Below are 17,887 nucleotides of genomic sequence, written 5' to 3' on the forward strand. Positions count from 1 at the left end.
TTTACATTTAAGCATGCTTACACCTGCTAAGCATAGCTCAGCCCTGGTAACCAGTGATCACATTCCAGTCTGATAAAATAGCAGGGTAATGTCATCTTTAATGAGTGTATATAATTCCATGTACATAACATGCTTCTATGTGCTGTCATTACAGTAGCAAGCAGTGTGAGTATACTGTATGGGACACCTGAGTATACATGGCTAGTACCACAATCTTTTCTCTTTGTATGTGTTTCATACATGGGTAGTATCTCAGGTTATATGCAGTCACACTTGCAATTATTGTATCATAATGTTACTATTTTAACAGTGCTTTTCCAAGTAAGAGTAGATTGCAGATTGTAGTAATGGAACCATACACACCTGCATGCAAAGCTGGACTCTGAGTAGTGACTACTGTGTTCTTGGTATGTGAGCTGTATGTTATTAAGTATCTCCTATTGGATATTGATCTGATATGTGGATATTAACCATAGACTACTATATGTGTAGGACATGTCATTGAGGGAAGCTGTCATGTAGTAATGGCATACCTATCAGTGTCAGATGTCTATCTGTCAAAACACTCATCATAAATCATAACCTGTTGGCTAGCTAATTTCTGTCTGTCCTCTGTACAAATGTGCAGATGTCAGGTATCCATATTGGCTGCTTACAGGCAATCTGTGATTGACTGACACTGATATGTCTGCCCAGCTGTGTTATGAATGCCACAGCTAGGAAACCCCACCCTGTATGCACCACATGCCATGGATACCTCAAACAGACTACCACAGTCAATAGAACATGCTTGGGTATAGATATCTAACCCAGATACTGGGCATGTTATGTAATATATGTTGCATATGTGTCAATTGGAGCACCTCACTGGCCCTCTGCAAGAGAAAACCAGATGACTGGATGTTGAATTTAACTGTCACCCTGGGGATCACTCGAGTTGATAGATGGCCTGCTGACAAATGTCAGGTGGCATGATAACAGTGTACCCACATACCCTACTCTTTTCATCTCTCCATGGACATTAGTGTGGTACACACCTAGGAACACCTGCACATATGGACATCAGTACTGACAAATTACTGAGAATAACAGTGTCTGTGTGTTTGTAAATTTGTAGTTGAAAATACTCTGAGGGCATTCTCATGCACTACACCCCCCATTGCTATACTTAGAAATGGCTGTTGCTGTAATTTACATTAAATTTACCTTGTTACAGTCTTCACCCTATGGGCTACCTGGAACTTGCAGTACCAGCATAACACTGTTCTACAAATGGGTAGAAAGGCATGTGTTACCCTCTGAGTCATGGCAAGTGTTTGTATGTGTGTGCACTTGTGTGTGCGTGTGCATATTTGTAGGTGACAGCATTCTGAGGCCAAAGCATTCTATAGCTATGTCAAAAATCTCAATGGCAACACTCAGATCTGCTCTGAGTTACAGCACAATGACACTAAATATACAGAACCAACTGATATTGCCAACATCCTGGCAGATAGGTTCAGTGCTAACTTTACCCCCCTCTTACCCCCCTAAAGGGCCCATCTTTATTCCGGAAGAATGCAAAGTTCATGTAATCATGGCTGCACAGGTAAAAACTTCACTCTCCAAAGCCAAGAACACAGTATCCATGGGACCTGACAACATCCCAGGCTGCCTTCTACATGAACTACAGAATGAACTGGCACCCCACCTAAGTACCATGTTCGATCATAGCCTCACCTCAGGCTTTGTGCCCATTGAATGGCGCACCATGACAGTTATCCCACTCCACAAAGGGGGGGGCTACAACAGACCCTGGGAACTACTGCCCCATTAGCCTGACGAGCCTTGTCTGCAAGGCCATGGAACGTATCATCATGGAACTCATAAACAAAGACATTGGAGATCTCAAAACCCTGGACCCCACACAGTTTGGGTTTGCAAAAGGCAGATCATGTCTTCTAAACCAGATAGACTTCTTTGAAGTAGTCACCAAAGCCATAGATGAGGGTAAGGTGGTTCACACAGCCTATCTAGATCTCGCCAAGTCGTTCAACACCATCCCCCACTCTGGAATTATAGATTAAACTCACTAAACTAGGTATAAATCCCTATGTCACAAGATGGGTTGCCAACTGGCTTACTGAAAGAACCCACACTGTGAAAGTAGCAGACTCCAAATCAGACTTCAGACCAGTGACAAGTGGAGTACCGCAGGGTTCAGTCTTGGGTCCTCTCCTGTTTGGTATCTACTTCTCTGAAGTGCAGGCTAACACAGAAGGTCTTTGGCTAACTAAATTCGCAGATGACTGCAAACTAGGAGCCATAATTGAAACTCCTAACAATTTGGACATCCTACAAAAGGGCCTCACTGAGACAGATGCCTGGTGTCAAAGACATGGTCTCAAGCTCAATGCCAAAAAGTGCATTGTCATCCCCTTTGGTAAAAATTCTGTACCCATGAACTACCACATAGGCGGTAGTCTACTTAACACCAAAAGTGTGATAAGAGACCTTGGGACACAGGTGGACAGTAGTCTCTCCTTTGATAATCACATCACCAAAGTGGTCAGGAAATCCTTCTACGTGGCACACCTCATCACAAAAGGTTTCTCATCCAGAAAAAAAGAGGTCATTATTCCCCTCTACTCATCACTCATTAGACCCATTATAGAGTACAATGCCCCTTTTGGTATGTACCTCACAAGACATCTAAAACAACTGGAAAGGCTGGAAAAATACCTCACAAAGAGGATTACTAGCCTCAAACAGATGACTTACACAGACCATCTCAAAATACTACAGCTTTACTCCGTCGCATATCACCTATTCAGAGGCGATCTCTGCCTAACATACAAAGCTATGTCAAACCCAGAGCTGTTGGACATGCTCCACTTAAAGAAATCCCAATCCCTCCGAGCTACACGCTCTAGGGACCTAAACCTTGTCACCACAATAAACAAAACATGCTGAAGGGATAGATTCCTGTCCCAGAGACTTCCCATACTTTGGAACAGACTACCTATCTATGTCAAACAGAGCTCCTCATTAGCACTCTTCAAGAAAAATCTTGATGATTGGATGGGTAATAGGAAATTCACCCTGGGGATCATTTCTGTGGTTCTGCTTGACAGGAGCACAGGAAAATCATTTTCTTGGGTGGCAAAAGCCAGGGCACATTTTTGGCTAGGCTTGTATAGGCCCTAGGGCCAATAGACTAGTACCTACCTATGAACCTATGAACCTAAATTCACCAAATACAATAAACCTTGTCATGCATTATAAGGGATAGTGATGTTGCTGACATTAGGAGAGCCATGACAAACCCTCACCCTACTATCCCTGTGGCATGTGCAATACATGCATATTCCTGTAGTAGCACTGATTAGATAGATAAGGGTTTGCATTGCAATCCTGGTCAATGTGTGATAGTGGGTACATCAGAACATTATCATGGGTTTCAGTGAGTACAATATCCAATGTGGTGTGTGGATGGTGGGAATACTGTCTTTACATCATGGTACCCCCAGTACATGTCCCAAGGTCCACTGTATGAGGACCGCTGTCACCATCAACCATACAGGCAACTGATTACACTATCCAGCCCAATTATGCATGTGCTGTGTGCAAAAACTCTGTAACAGAATGGACTCACTGACAAGGTAGTTAGCACTGCTGAACCCAGGTCTGTCAAATGTGTCTATGACTGTATGTGTTTGTCAATGTGCATATGACAGTATGTCATACTATGTATTGTTCATTAATACCCAGTACATCCCCCATTACCATACTGTACAAGGCCTGGTGATGTTCTTCACTTAACAGGAAACTCGGGACACACTTCACCCTAAAAGCTCTGTGGTGTGTGCAATTAAGTCCAAACACATTAGTAGCAATAAGTACCTAGGTAGGGGTTCTACTGTCAGTGTTACCAAGTATGTGTGTGTGTGTGTGTGTGTGTGTGTGTGTGTGTGTGTGTGTGTGTGTGTGTGTGTGTGTGTGTGTGAAGGGATCTACTTCAGTTTGCAGAAAATATATGTCCCAGGAGATCATTTGTCCAAGAACTAACTGGCAAAAGGTAACATTTCAAAGCAATCATCTTGTGGAAATACATTCAATCAAAACTAGTAGTGGGGGGGGGCGTGGCTAGGATGCTGAACTGATAGCTGCACTTCATTTCAGCTCTCTTACCTCAATACAATTCCTGACAGGAATTTTACAAAATAATATTTAATTTGAAGAAATTTTTATTACTAACTTATTTCTAATAACTCTGAGCATCTATAAGAAAAATTTTATTGTTAGAACTTGAATAATTCCTGTCAAATTAATACTGGAAAATCAGCACCAATATCAGCTTTACAGCATGAGTCATCTAAGGAATACAGCACAAGACTCTTCTCTCAAAAAAGACCTGCAGTCTCTCATTACAAATATACAGGAACTTACAATAAAAATCGACAAGATGGACAATAAAATAGATACTTTTAAAGAAAAGTGCTCACAACAACTGGAACAGCTTCAAGAAATGTTTACACAGCAGAAAGGACAGATATCACTTATTGAACAGTCATTAAGTGACATTGACACTAGAGTCCAAATAGAAGAACAACAAACTGAATTCTTACTTCAACAGAATACATATTTACTAGAAAAGCTTGATGATATGGAAACCGAACAAGAAGAAATAATATTAGAATATATGGTCTACCAGAAAAATCTGAAGGGGACAATATGATAAACTTTCTTACCACCTGGATACCAGATGTAACAAAAATACCTGAAGCTCTTTCATATGGTATAGAACGGGCATAGATCACTAGCAGCTTCTGGAAATGCTTCTTCTCCGGTAAGAACAAGCCGAGATCTATAATTGTGAGACTTTTTCTACACAAGATAAAGATCTTATATTAAGAAATGCTTGGGCAAGTTCTCCCATCAAATACAATGATTCATTAATAAGATTTGACAATGATTATTCTACAAAGGTGGTTTCAAAAGAAAAGAATTTCTACCAATAAAAAACCTTGAAGAAAAAGCAACTGAAAGTCCATCTTTTATTTCCAGCAAGACTGAAAGTTTTTCTACCAAATGGAATAAAAATCTTTGAAACAGTAGATTCAGCAATAAAATACCTTACCAACAACAACATCCTAACACATGAAGAATCTATGGACTGGACAATAAGTACACAAGAGAAATGCTGAAGTAAATAATTGGAAAACTGTTGAGCAAAAGAAAAAAACTAAAGGACAAATAATCTTACATATGTTATATTCTGTAAAATCTAAATAATAATACTAACAACAAAAGAAAAGTTCTTACTGTCTTCAAGTTACACCAAAACAGGTACTGTTTTCAATTATATTTTAAATGTCAAAATTAGCATAAATGTAAATACATTTATCTCAAATCACATCAATATACTAAGCATAATTTAAACATTACTCTATTTTTCATTATTATCCATCTATTATTTTCATATTCTTAATCAGAGTAATCAATGCATAATAATGTTCCCAAATAGTTTATTTATTTATTTATTTATTTTCTCTTTGTGTTTTGTTGTTTTTATTTGTTCTCTTCTTTTATAAAATCTTCATTAACTTATAATACTTTAATCAGTATATGGTTATATTGCTTAATAGGTATAGTAATGGCTGCTATATAACTTATTATTAGTTACATCCCTGATAGTATTACTTTTATAAGTTAAAAGTGTCCCTGTTTGGATAAACGCTAATGCTGGGCAGAAATGTGTTGCTTTTGAAATTAAGTATTTCAGTTAGGATGTATCATAAGACTACTTTAAATAATCTTAAAAGATGTTCTGCCTTTGACCCATATGCACATACTGATATAGTCCAGTGAAAAAATATGTTTTAAGTGATATTTTGAGGCTATAAGTCATGTGTGTTGTGGCTCCAGACATCCGGAGTTGAAAGATGCTTGTGACTAGCTTAGATATCCTGTTGTCTTTTCTTTTGTAGAGAAATAAGGCATAGCATGTTTAAAATGCAAAGTTTGACAGTTGTGAACACTACTCCGTAAACTAGAGTGCTCACATGCCACTACATGAGTTTGTCACCAAATAAGAGGAGGGAAAAGAAAAAAGAAAAAACACATACCTTTTCCCCGCTTGGTTCTCGAGACAATTTAACAGCCACAAACATCACTAGAAACTTGAGTTACTTATTGCTTGTCACATTTACTTGTGTACGCCATCCCCTGACTCTTTCTAATTGACGTCTAGTCAGAAAAAAAGCTAGGTTCACATTTAAAGATACAGAAACCTAAATTCCTTCTAAGGAAACATAAATAATATAAAAGGTTCATATAAATATACACAGATATTTATTTTTGAAGCACTTTCAGTTTATGGCTACTGATGTCTTCTAGCACCTTGATAGATAAGGACATATATCTGCTTGTCTTTCTATCAGTTTAGATTTCCAGACATTTTAGCTATCCCTTACTATGTTTTATACAGCAGAGTTTAAAAGCAGAAATTAATCATCAGCAAATAAAATCACTGCTGTTTTACAAATTCTCTAAAGAAACTAGTAAATGTCAAGCAACTGACAGGTTTGTTTTGGGGAGGGTTGCCATTTCATGCTGGTGCTCCTGCAGAATACTACTGATGTCCTGCTGCCAAGGTATGCCCTCGGGTGGGCAGGTGGGATGCAACAAGAAGGTTGGATGTGCATTTGGCAAATCAAACATTTAGATGGCGGTATGGTATACTAGATGGAGAAAGTGGAAGCAATGATTGTATAGGCAACTATAATGAGTAACATAACAACAGTGGATTTGACCCGGTGTGTCAATTATACAATGTTTATATCCCATGTGGCTTTGGGCTTTGTCGAAGCATCTGTGTTCTACACACATATTGTGTTGGATCTGATTTGAGTGGAAGGGGGGGAGGCTTAGCCCACACCCTAATTTGTTACTGGGTTGCCATGCATTATGGGCATGCATTGTGGCAGGTACTCAATGGGCTATCCATCCTTAGATGGCTCATGCTGTTCCCGTTTGCTCATCTGAATGGTGACTGTGGCTGTGCTCTTCTTGTTCTGTTGCCTGGCTGTGGCTTCACCCTTCTTATAATATTGCCTGGCTTTTTACATTATCAAGAATGACACAATACTAGTGTATGCGGGTATATCATGTTACTGTTAGTGTGGACAAGGATGCTTGACAATGCAACTATGATTATAGGTTCATACTAGGCTATCTGCCCTGGGGCAATTATAAGCCTAGCCCAATTCTGTATGGCTTACGCCACCCCTTGATTTGAGTATACTGTGCCCTTTTTTAAGGTTTAGTTTACTGTGCCTCTGTCTAATAGTGACACAGGAGTAATCCCTGGAACAAACCTACGATCCCCCATCCACTTGTCGAGATTCTTCTTGAAGAGATTCAGTGAGGTGCTCTGCCTCACATGAACTGGAATTCTATTCCAGAGCGATGGGAGCCTCTGGGTTATGAACCTGTCCCTCCAGCAAGTTCTATTTATTTCTGTGCTGAGGTTCAAGTCCCTCGAGCATGTGGCTCTAAGGGATCTAGATTTACTGAGGTGGAGCATGTCCATTAATTCTGGATTTGACATAGCTTTGTATGTCAGGCATAGATCGCCTCAAGTAGGCGGTATGCAACTGAGTAGAGCTGGAGTTTTTTTAACCGAGCAGTATATGGCATCTGTTTGAGACCCTTGATCCTCTTGGTGAGATACTTTTGGGGTCTTTCTAATTGCTGCAGGTGTCGGGTAAGGTACATCCCAAAAGGGCATTGTATTCTATGATGGGCCTGATGAGGGATGAATAAAGGGCACGATTACCTCTCTTGATCTAGATGTGAAACCCTTCGTGATGAGGTGGGCTATGTAGAAGGTCTTTCTAACCACTTTGACAATGTGGTTTTCAAAGGAGAGATTGCTATCAACTTGGGTCCCCAGGTCTCTAATAACTTTCTCTGTACTTAATGGGTTTCCGCCTATGTGGTAATTTGTGGGCACATTGTTTTGCCAAAGGGTATGACTATACATTTTTGGCATTTAGCTTTAAACCATGGGCTGGCACCAGTTATCTGTCTCTGTGAGACCTTTTGAAGGATGTTTGTGTCGGCTGGAGAGTTGATTATGGCGCCCTGTTTGCAGTCCTCTGCGAACTTGGTGAGCCATAGTCCTCCCACGTTTGCCTGTACCTCGGAAAAGTATATACCGAACAAGAGTGGTCCCAGGACAGAACCCTGTGGGATGCCACTTGTGACCGGTTTTGAGTCTGACATGGCTCCAGCAACTCTCACTCTGTGGGTTCTGTCTTTGAGCCAGTTTGCGACCCATCTTGTGACATAGGGGTTTATATTTAAGCTGGATAGCTTATCTATGATGCCCGAGTGGGGTATTGTGTCAAATGCCTTTGCAAGGTCCAGATAGGCTGTGTGGACTACCTTCCTTCATCTATGGCTTTGGTGACTGTTTCAAAGAAGTCAACCAGGTTCAAAAGGCAGGATCTGCCCTTGACAAAGCCGAACTGGGTAGGATCTAGTGTCTGTAGGTCCCCAATGTCTTTGTTTATGAGCTCCATGATGATCCTCTCCATAGCCTTGCAGACTAAGCTAGTCAGGCTTATGGGGCGATAGTTTCCAGGGTCCGTAGATGCTCCACCTTTGTGGAGTGGGACCACTGTTGCTGTACGCCATTCTGTGGGCACATATCCTGTAGTGAGGCTGAGATTGTATAGCTGTTTTATTTGAGGGATTAGTTCCTCTTGTAGTTCATGAAGGACGCAGCCTGGGACGCCATCTGGTCCCATGGAAGCAGTGTTTTTTGCTTTGGAGAGGGCAGCTTTCACCTGAGCATCTGAGATGTTTGGGAGGCAGCCCTCTGCCGGGATAGATATTTGCTCTTTTGGGGAGGAGTGGAGAAGTTCGCACTGAACCTGTCTGCCAGGATATTGGCGATGTCTGTGGGTTCAGTGTATTTTTTGTCATTTAGAATCAACTCAGAACAAGTCTGGGAGTTGCATCCCAAGTTTCTAACATAACTGAAAAAGCCTTATGATTGTCTTTGGTGTCCTGTGCAATTTTTCTCTCGAAGCTGGCCTTGGAGGATTTTATGAGGGATTGTAATTTTTGCTAGTACTGATCAGAGATGCCTTCCTATTAGGGATTTTGCTCTATCATGTAGTAGCTTCCTCCTTCTGTTGTACAGTTTATTTATGGCAGGGGTCCACCAGACTGGACGCCTGCCTTTGGATGATTGGGTCTTGGTTTTGTTTGTGATAGCATGATCCATGCATTCCTGGAGATGTTTGTAGAATGCATTTATATAGGATTCTGCAGTTTGGGCTGTAGTTTCCACTGGCCCTGTGGCCTTGAAGGATTCCACTTCGGTTTTGAGAAGTGAGAAGTTCGCTTTTGAGAAGTTTTTCACTGTGGTTTTCTGGGCTGGGGTGGAGTCGGGATGTGGACATCCAGTGAAATTAATTTGTGGTCTGATCTTACCAATGAGGGATATACTTCTGGTGTGGAGCATAGAGTCCCCATGTTGGTAATGATCAGGTCTAGTATGTTGTCCCCTCTTGTGGGAGTGGTGACTAGCTGTTCCATAGCATTTGAGTTTATAATTTCCAGGAATCTCTGGGCCAAGGTGCTGGGGCTTGAGTAGTGCTTCCAGTCAATGTTTGGGTAGTTGAAGTCGCCCAATATAATGGTGTTCTGAGAGATCTTCATGTTCTCCAATGTTTTCAGGAAAGCCGAATGGGATTCCTGACTTTGAGAGGGTGGTCTGTAGGATGCTATAAACTGAAAAGCAGTCTTGCCCACTGTTAGTTGCACATGGATGGTCTCCGATTCTTCGTGCAATGCCACTAACCTGGAGGTGTGGATATCCTTGATAAATATGGAAACTCCCCCTCCTTTTGTGGTTCGGTTCGGGTTTTGGGGCCGAAAAGCATGATATGAGGTATAGCCTGGTAGTGCTGGGGTGCTCTCTGGAGCCTTGAACCAGGTTTCTGTCACTGCACAGATATCAATGTTCTCCATACTGAGGAGAGCTTCCAGTGCGTGCATCTTGAGGTTAAGACTTCTGGCGTTTAGCAGCATTACCCTTAGTTTCTTGTTCCTTGTGCTCTCTATGGGGGTGGGTTTGACTTTTCAGCCTTGCCTAAAAAAGGCACTATGGGGGTGGCAAGAGCCTTTGCCAATATCCGAAAGCCCAGTGGTGACAGGTGCAAGCCGTCCCTAGCGAAGCAACGTGGCTTGTCGAGCATGTCATCCCAGGCTGACAGACACTGGATCCCCTTTGAATGACACCAAAATTTTAGCCAATTGTTAAAATTGATCATTTTGTCTTTGTACTGTGGCATCATTCTAGGTGAGGCTAAGATGCTGCTCAAGGTCAGGGTCATACCAGCCTGGGCTACATGATCAGAGAGCTCCTCTATGTCCCTTTTCATGTAGTCCAGGGAGGTACGTCTCAGGTCATTCACACCAGCATGTACAATGACTGAGTCATATTTGTATTTGCTTTGGAGTGACCTGAGTGCTTGCTATGTGGCGGATCCTAGCGCCCGACAGGCAGCTCACTGTGACCTTCTCTTTATTCAGCCTGGTGAGTGGAACGTCAGTGTGTCTGACAATAGAGTCACCTATAACAAGAGTATCAGGTGTGTTATTCAGCCTTAAGGGCTGTGGCTGCTTGGCACACTGACTTTGTGGGTTATGTGTTGTGTGTGTTTTGTTTTGAGGTAGCGTTTGCTTGGATGTCTGCTTTGGAGGTCTCTGTTGCTTAGGTAGATTTTTATTTAGAGCCTCCGAGTATGTTTTTGTGTATTTATATGTTTGGTTCGCTGATGTGGTGGGACTATGTGATACTGGAATTGTGTTGTGTGAGGTTACCTTCTCCTCCTGACTGGTTACATCAGTTTTGAGATGAGAGAGCTCAGCCTCCAGTTTGGCTAAATAGTTGCATCTCTCACATATATTTGAACCTGTTTGGAAGAGGAGAGGGTTGTCCGTGTACATGAGACAGTTGTAACATTGCCTCAAAATTCCCAGATTCACCAGCTGGACTGGAGAGGAAACCATTGACTGACCTTTGGACATGCTAGAGTAATAAGGAAACTGAATTTAAGATGGACCAATAGAGGACAGGGTAATCGTAGAGATTATAAGAGTAAGTAGTGCTTATGGTTTAATAGTGCTAACTTGTAGGATTACTTAATTGGACCAGTGAAGGGCCTTAGAATGAGAATATGGTGTTTAAATTGAGAGATAGAGCAGTTCTAAGGGAAAAAGTGAAGAGCAGACTTTGTGGAGCCAGGAATAGTTTAAACCCAATTAGGCGGCGCTGCCCACTGTTGCGCTTATGCAAAAATGCAAAACCGCAAAAGAGGGTTTTAAGAGAGGAAGATGAAGGAGTTTTGGAATTGACCCAGAATGGCCAATAAAACTACAGTTTCAAGTCAGTAACCACTCCCACGGGGCAGAAAGGCTGCTCAATGTTTTTCACTGCCACTGATCAACAGAGAGACTTTCCTTTAGCCCAAGCAAAAATGGCCTCACAGAAACTTACAAACAGTTCAAGAACAGCAAGCCTGTAAATGAACTTTTTAAATCTCAGAAAAGTGGGAGAAAAGCAAGATTTTTTTGTTTTTGTTTTTCAGAGATAGCAGAGGTTAACAAGTATCAGCAAGTTATAACAGTGCAGTAAATGACCCCACACAAGAGTGCTAGGCCAAAGACAGATAAAATGCAAGTTTTGAGAAAAAAACGATTTTAAAAATAAGTGCAAACAGGAAATTCAGTAAACAGCTCTAGGTTGTGCTCTAAATACAGTTACTAATGCAGAAATCAAATTTAACAAGCCAGAAAATGCTCAAAATAGGCGGCTATGCAGAAAAACTTAGCAAATAAACAGAGGAAAAATACTTAAAGTCTCAAAAGTGGCTCCCTTCTTCTCTCAGCGTTTTCTCCTCTTGGTGGAGGAGCGCACAGATTCTTGGACCTTTCTGCAGACGGGTGTGTTGTCTGGCAGTTGAGAGCCTGGTTGTTCCTGATCAGCGGACCTGTATTTTTGTGTTTCAATGTGACTGCATGAAAGGATGCCAGTATTGGTCTGCAAGTTTGGTGGGCAGTAGATTCGTTGGGGATTGATTTGAGGAGACACTTGTATTATGGCTGGGGCACTTGACATTTGATAAATGTATCCTCTCAATGATGCGTTCTGTCTGGTCATTGGCTGTAAAACAGCTTTTCTGAGAAATATTGTTGTGGAGCCAGTTAATGATTTGGATTAAATGTTTCTATATACAGTCGTGAAGCAATTGCCAGGATAAAATGGTACTCTTGCAGTGCATGGATCATCGTGGCTGTCCTCCGATGTTGGGGGAAAAAAAGCTTCTTGGACACCTTTTTGATGTGGTAAAGGTGTTACCCCATGGTTTGAATACGTTTTGTCTCTTTGCTGCAAAATGGGTTGGGAATTTTGGCCTGTAATATTTTCGTACATGGTGGTTTGAATCTTGGCAGCTTCCATTGTTTTGATGTGTTCTCCAGTATACTTTTGTTCAGTCATAGGATTGAATTACTGGTGTTGAGTAGGTCAGGATTGTATCTCCAGCACTTGTTGTCAGCAGATAGACTCACTGGTTGGGTGTCAGTCTAAGCTGTGGGAGTTGATGTGTGATATACATAGATGTTTGCTTTGAGGGTGTGGTCAAGTGCGCTGCAGTTTTACCTCTGTACTGTGTCAGTTTTCATTGTGCAGGGTCCCTCTGAGGGTTGATGGAAGTGTTGGCAACAAGACACTCAATCAGGTAACAACATTATGAGTGGTCTCTTGGATAAGGGAGCTGTCTAAATTGTGATCTTGTTGTCTCCAGCCATGGGAATTGTCATTGAAAAGCTGAAAAATGCAATCAGAGGAACATATTTAATGTCTACTAAAGAAATATTAATATACTTATACATTGTATCGCATTTCAGTTTATGTTAAACATGAAATATGATGTGGTTTCAGAACTATTCATGTTTTTATTCCAATATGACTTTGCAAATATTAATTTAAACACTGATTTTGGACTTGAGTAGTCTAAAACAATTGCACAACAATGGTACTGTATTATACAGTAATGTCAGTAAATAGTTTTCAACAGATGTATGAAATATACAGTTATAGATTTTAACATGATGTTTATTAATACCCTAAATTATTTTGAAATGATACTACCTTAATCTAAATATTTGTACCTTTTTGAAACCTGCTTAGAAGTAAGTATTATTGAATTACAATAAGATGAGTAAAGAATATATGTATATATTTTAGCTGATTAGATTATCTTAATATATTATTCAATTATCTTTATTTAAAACTAAGAGGATAAGAGAAACTGATCCAAATATTATTTGTGAGGGTAGAAAGTTTGTTTGGTTAGATTCACTAACCAAACAAAGAGGTATATTACCTCATAGCAATAGGGAATGTTTTTTAAGGTTAAGAATTACAAGTTTGGAAGTTCTTTGTTTTTTTGTATTATATCACCTTGGTGTCACTCAGAAACATGCAAAAATCATACAAGAAAAACTTTTTGAATTCTGTATCCAAGATGGAACTAAAAATAAACAATATTTACATAAACTCACACATAAAACAAACTCAAAACTAGGAAATGAAATGTTTATCCATTAATGTTAATGGTCTAAATAATAGTAATAAAAGGAGTAGCCTATTCAAGTACATAAACTTACATAAACCACAAATAGTCTTTTACAAGAAACACACTTATTAGATAGAGATATAAACAACTTAAATATTAATAATTACACAGTACTAATAAACTCTCAATACAAAACAAAAAAAGAGGAGTAGCTATACTACTGCAACTCAACTATAACACCTAAAATAATTACTACTCATCAAGATACATCAGGTATGTTTTGTCTAGTTTCAATAGAGTTAAATAAGAGAATCTATACGTTAGTAAATCTATATTGGATCCCAGGACTAGGATTAAAAACAGTTAAACAGCATTTTGAAGAGATAATTCATTTAACTAAGGGTAGCCTGATATTGGCAGGAGACTTCAACTGTATAATGAATGAAAAAGATACAGATTCTAAATCCAAAAGAAGAAAACAACCCATCTCTAAAGCACTATCAAAATTTATAGATACATTGTATTTAAAAGATATAAATGAATTTGCAGAACCAGACTCACTAATCTTCACATTTTATTCTCATAGATATAAAACTAACTCTAGAATTGATAGAATATATGTTGCCAATGACCTAATAACAAAAATTGACAAAGTCAAAATCATAAATTGTCCTTTATCTGATCATAATGCCATAGTCTTTGAGATAGAGCTTACACCATTTTATTCAAATCCCATTACTAGGATACCTTCCTACATCACAAAATTGAGAGATTTCAAAGAATTTTATGAAGAAACAATCAAAAACTTTCTAGAAATAAATTACACAGAAGATATTTCAGAAATATATGTCTGGGATTCATTAAAAGCAGTTACATATGGGAAGATATTATCCTGGTACATAAATAAAAGGAAGTTATGGAATAAAGATATGCTGGACTTACAAAACAAAGCAGATAAATTGAAACTGGAAATACAAAAGGGTAATGCTACTCAAGTTCAAGAACTTACACAAATCAATAAGAAGTATACAGAATTGCTACACCATAAGATTATGATTAACTTAGAAAAGATAAAAATAAACTCATACTCTACTAATTCAGCACACCTGAGATACTTAACTAATAGAACAAAAAAAATAATTAAATCTAAGCAAATAAAAGAAATATTTATTCCCAATACTAACAAAAGAGTTACGGAACTAAATGATATTTTAGAAGCATTCAGACTCCAATTTAACATTGATAATTCCATAAATACTCAACATACACCTACTAAGGATATAAAAAATACTTAGAAAACAATATTCATATTAAATTAAAACAAGAACAAATAGACATTATAAACAAACCAATCAATATGACAGAATTAAAATCACAAATTAAAAAGCTCAAGACAAATAAAGCACCTGGCCCAGACAATATGCTACCAGAAATGTATAAATTAATACCCAATCAAGCCATATCTTTATTATTAAAAGTATATGATATAGCCAATAAAGATTTGAATATACCACCCTCTTGGAAATATTCATTGATATCCCCAATTATCAAACCAGATAAAGATGAGAAACAGTGTTCCTCATATAGGCCAATATCATTACTCAATATAGACTACAAGATGTTTATGGCTATATACGCAGATAGGATCAAACACTTTCTTCCTTTCTTAATTCACAAAGATCAAACAGGTTTTATTAAAGGAAGAAATACTTCAGATAATATTAAAAGAATACTAACATTAATAGATTATAGCAAACATAAAGTCCTAAATTTAAATGTAATCTCATTAGATATTAATAAAGCTTTTGATTCAGTTAACTGGAACTTTCTTTCACTAGTTTTAAAAGAATATAACTTTCCTTCTAATTTTAATAATCTTATCCAAATACTATATGAAAAATCTACTGCATATGTTAAACTGGGATCATATAGATCAGGCCCTATAACAATAAAAAGGGAACTAAACAAGGTTGCCCTTTATCACCATTGTTATTTGCATTACTCATAGAACCCTTTGCAAATCAAATCAGATCAAACAATAACATAAAGGGCATTTGTATTAATAAAATGTTAAACCTTAAAATCCAACTTTGCTGATGACATACTATTAACTCTCTCAGATGCAAATGAGTCTTTGAATGCTCTATTTAACTCCATGAATAAATTTCAAAATATTTCAGGCTTAAAATTTAATGAAAACAAAACTAAAATTATGCCCTGTAATTGTAAAAAAAAAATAATATAAACAAAAGATTTTCCAAATATATAGTAACAGAAAGTAAATTATTATATCTGGGAATAAATCTACTCAATGAATTAACAGATTCTCTAATATTTAACTATAATAAAATACTAGACAAAATAGAACAAACAATTGGTTACTGGAATAAATATATCTTTTCAACAGCAGACAGATTATATCTTATTAAAATAATCATATTTCCCAAAATATTATACTTAATACAAAATTTTTCATTGCCACCTCCCAAATATATTATTCAAAGATACAATAAACTAATTTTAAATTTTCTATGGTTTCCAAATAAACCCGTGATAGCCTTAAATAAACATTTGCCAGATTGGGAAGATGGTGGAATTAATTTACGGATATTGATTTATATATTACCTCATCTGTTATTAAAAACATAACACTATGGTTAAATAATTCATACACACCTATATGGAAACAAGCCCATGAGCAGATTTACATAGAAATCAATTATAATCACATACAAGACAACTTAACAGTAATACCATCACCCCTTATATGGATGTTAAAAGATTATTTTTTAGGAAAAGGAATAATATTAATAAATTGCCATCAAACTATGTAAGTTCTACACTTTCAGTGTTCAGAACATATATAAACAAAATACCAAATATTAATTCCTGGATTTTTCTTATTTTCCCTATAGCTTTTACACCAAATATTCTAGATACATTCCAAATATCTAAAATAAATATACTTAAAGAAGAAACATTACTCTTTTGGCATCAACTTATAGAGAAAGGGAAAATTCTAACAAAGGAACAGATAATTTATAATTATAATATAAATAAAGACAATTGGCTGGTTTTACAAAATCTAAGGCATTTTCTTATAAATAAAATAGAACAAATGCAACCTTCAGTTAGACATGAAACTCCAAAACTCATTGAATACCTTATTCTTATCACAAAACAGCCTTATCAGGGTACAGGTTATTTGTCTAATATCTATAAAATTGTTAAAAACAAAAACTATCATGAAAAATCATACTGGGATTATTATACTTTAATAAACAACCATCCTCCAGTTGAAGAAGAAAAAAGTAATATTCTAAAATCTTCCAAATTTTCTACATTATCAAAATACTGGCAATTATTCACTTGGAGATATCTACACAGAAGTTTCTATACACCACATAGGTTAGCCAAAATGTATTCTATTGAAGATCAATGTTGGAGATGCCATACCAAGATAAAAGCAGATTGGCAGCATGTTTTTTATGAATGTATATGTCTCAATATGTACTGGAAATCCATTAATTATTTTTTTCAGACTGTTTATAATGATAGTTTTCAATTAACAAAGTCTTTAATTTTATTCAACTCTCCTATTCCAAAATGTGTACCAAAAAAAGACACTAAAATCCTATGGTCACTATTGGCAATTTCACGTAAAATCATAACTATACACTGGAAAAATGAGGCTTCGCCTACGTTCAAGGAATTTGAGACTTTAACAACAACAGTTGCTCACATGGAAATATTAACAGTGAAGAACAGAACTAAAAGATCTACTTCTTACTATTACTCTTGGATGAAAGTACTGGAAATACTTGAAAATATCGAAGAAGATATATCATCTTATGTTTCTAACTTTATATAATATAGAATTTCAATGTTATTTGCATAGACACCAATGTAAATAGTTATATAATGGTTTGAAGTTAGTAATGTTTTAGAATTATAAATATGTTATTTATCTTTATTTCATGTAATGTTTAAGACATCTTATTTGAAATAATAAAAAAAAATATTTAGTGAAAAAACTAGTAGTGGATGTGTAAATGCCTTCTTCCCCACTGTACAGCTGTACAGCGATACTAGTGTTAGCATATATACATGAGTGTGGTTGCTGTGGGCACAGCCACCCACCCTGGGGTTATTGTTGTGTGTATCCCCCAGCTTAGTGTGCCGTTATACTGTACAGTTTATGTTAACAGGTTAAGTAGTTGTTAATCACACTGTATATGTTTTTACGC

Source organism: Protopterus annectens, chromosome 3.part0, assembly GCF_019279795.1.
Source record: "Protopterus annectens isolate FY-2018-M chromosome 3.part0, PAN1.0, whole genome shotgun sequence".
NCBI classification, from domain to species: domain Eukaryota; kingdom Metazoa; phylum Chordata; order Ceratodontiformes; family Protopteridae; genus Protopterus; species Protopterus annectens.